The sequence below is a fragment of the Tauraco erythrolophus genome, chromosome 6 (assembly GCF_009769465.1).
Source record: "Tauraco erythrolophus isolate bTauEry1 chromosome 6, bTauEry1.pri, whole genome shotgun sequence".
In the NCBI taxonomy this organism is placed as follows: domain Eukaryota; kingdom Metazoa; phylum Chordata; class Aves; order Musophagiformes; family Musophagidae; genus Tauraco; species Tauraco erythrolophus.
In genome coordinates, this window is record NC_141470.1 from 60,073,505 (window position 1) to 60,076,572 (window position 3,068).

A 3,068-nucleotide genomic window follows, 5' to 3' on the forward strand; every position below is an offset into this window, starting at 1 on the left:
CTTTCTACAAGGGACACATTTGACTGAGTGCTGTCCCAGCTGGGTAGTAATTTATCCTGGCTCTGCCCAGATGTTTTCTGAAGTCAAACTCCTTGATGCTGTATTATTCTCTGCCAACCTTGTTCTCAGGCATTACATCCTCTGAATAGAAACTGTAAAAAATGCCTGCAAATCAGACTAAACAGCCATTTATTGTTAGGCAGTGTTGATACTATCTATAGTTAGCCCAAGGTTTCAAAATAAAGTAGCTCAGCTTTCCTAATAGGCTCATACATTCAGATGACTAAAAACGTCTCCTCCTGTGGGTGTAACTGAGATGCAGCTGGTTTCAAGAAACAGGAATTACAGATGAATTGCAAAAATGAGTGGGAACAACTGCGGAAGCCAGTGTGAGGGGCAGAGAACTGTAAGCCTCAGGGTATTCAGCACCATATGAAAGCAGGTTCTCATGTGGCCTGAATAAATGCTCCATGAGAGGTAAGTTGTAGCTTCAGGCAGCTTATTTCAGGAAGGGAACTGCTTTGCAATCCATCCTGTTAAAAAGCCTCTACTGGGAAAAAATACATACACAGTGTATGGGTGACAACCTGCTTTGGAGTGAGAACTCATGGATAATTCACACTGATACGAACTGCCAACAGGTACAGGAATTGCCTGTGTAAGTACTGTAAACACAGGCATATATGCATGAACCGATCTTTGTTTAATGACGTAACACATTGTACATATTACGTACTTCGCTACACATGTGCCACGCTGGGTGTTTGGCTTTTGGCTTTTGGAATTTGACTGCTTTACTTTCTGATTTCTTTGTATTACCTTGACCTTCAGCTACTCCGATAATCGCAGAACTATTTATTCTGATAAATCAGCTAGCTGAAGGCCAGCTAACAGAATGAAGACACCACGTTTGCTGTTGCTACATGGATTGCAGCTTGTTGTATAGATGTACAGGTGACTTCTTTCAGTAACAAAGTTGCTGGCCATGAAAAAAAGAAAATTTTCTTTAGAAGGCACATTCTGCTTCATGTTTTCACGTTGATGGTAGTTCCTGTTTACTCTGACAATATTTATGAATATCCAAGAAGATTTCAGCATGCCTCTTGGTGACTGTGGAAGAGCTATGTGAAGCTATGCAGAATCTGTGCTCTTCAAACAACAGTGATTGTGGAGTATCATGTTTCTACTTAAGTACCAGCCTTTACAATGATGCTTCAGTAGATTTGACGTAAATGGGTCACGTTGACCTTCCCCTGTTTCTGAGCTGGCTGCTGTACACTGGGAAATTCAACATCCAGTCTTGCTTGTGACCAGTTATCTTTGGAAGACTGACCCTTGTTAGCTTGCTCTGGGAGCAATCTGAAGTCTACCTGGCAGGACTGGATAGAGTGGCTTATAAGGCACCCTATTTCACTACTTGAAAGGCACTGGACAACAAAACAAGGACCAGCTCCATCAGATGACTAAATCAACATCTAAAAGGGTAGGGAGAGAGGTCAAAAATAGAGCAAGTGTAAATTAAGCCTTTTAAAAATTAAAAAAAAAGAGTAAAAGCTTAAAAAAGAGCTTAAAACTTTAAACTTTCTTAAAAAAAGAAGTTTGATACAGACTTTTATCTACATTTTTATTACAGTGAGATGAACAAAATATGAACAAATTGAGGAAATGTAATAAACATTGCCAGATAACATTCTTAAACATTTCACATATGCTTTTGAAGACTTTGTCTTGACTTTTAAATACCTCCGGGACATGAATCGTAATTACGACAGATTTTGGAATTTGCCAAGACTCCTTTGAGAAACTATGATATCAGAAGCACGTTTGTCAGAATCTGACAGAGTACTTGAGTAAGATGCTTGCTCAGTAAACAAACACTAAATTTTTCTACCACTTTCCCTTTTAGAACTTTCAAAACAGATTTTAATTGCTGTGGTATAAAATTAATCCATACGCTTAGTTAGAATAAAACACACTACTGTTTCTCCTACAGCATATTTTCCTTTCCTGAATAAATGAAATAAATCTTGCAGGACAGATCTCCATATACTATTTAAAAGAAGAAATTTGCATTATGATGTTGTAAAAGCCCTTCAGAAGTCAATTTAAGTCTTATATTTTATGTATAGCTAAAGACAGGGTGGACTGCAAGAACAGGAAGGTCATCATTAAAGTCTACGGTAACTAAGAATTAGCTTATTTAATTTAAGAAGTCGGTTTTCTTTTCTAAGAATCGATCCACCACTTCATTAAAAAAAAAAAAAAAGCTTTTGTACTGATTGTTAAACACTTGTTAGCACTGAGTCTATGGGTTATAGAGAGACAGCTGCTGGTAAACATTTATTTCCATACATGAAAGACAATGGCGTTAGATTAGCAATGCTGGCTCACGTCAGCTGTGAAGAAAACCACAAGAGCCACGCGTTGCTGTTTTCAGCACAAGTTGGAAAGGCATGCAGTAGGACTAAGCTTGCCTGGCATCTCAGTCTTTCCTTGGGTACTTGCACAAACACAAACTAACGGAGGCACTTTGTACACAACTTGGCACACAGGCATTTCCATCTCAGAAACACAAGGTCACCGCTGGAGAGGACGTGTTCGCTGTTGCAGAGCACTACTGGTGGGAAGGCAGTGGCACCAGCTTCAGGCAGCACAAACAGCCCAGCGTGTTCTCATGTGCTAACAGGCTGATGCAAGGTCTTCTGAAGTCAGTGAGAAGTCTCATCCTTGAAACTTCTCCCTCAATCCAAATGTAATCAGCTGACTTCAAAGGTTTATCGTCAAATTAAGAGAGTGCTTTTTTTTTTTAAGTGCCTTTTTATTTATTTTTTTTTTAAAGAATGCTACAGTTGATAAATGTCCACTAGGCCCCACAGTACAGAACCTGTTAAAGTTTAAATCTTTCACACCTCATTCAAGTGCCTTCCTTCTATTTTTTAAAATGATTTGCAAACACCATACTCAATACTCACCTGTGTTATCAAAGGTATTTTTATTTGATGTAGATAAGGCTATGTTTGGGCTAGCAATTTTCTATTCTATAAAAATACAAGACAGAGCTAACAGTT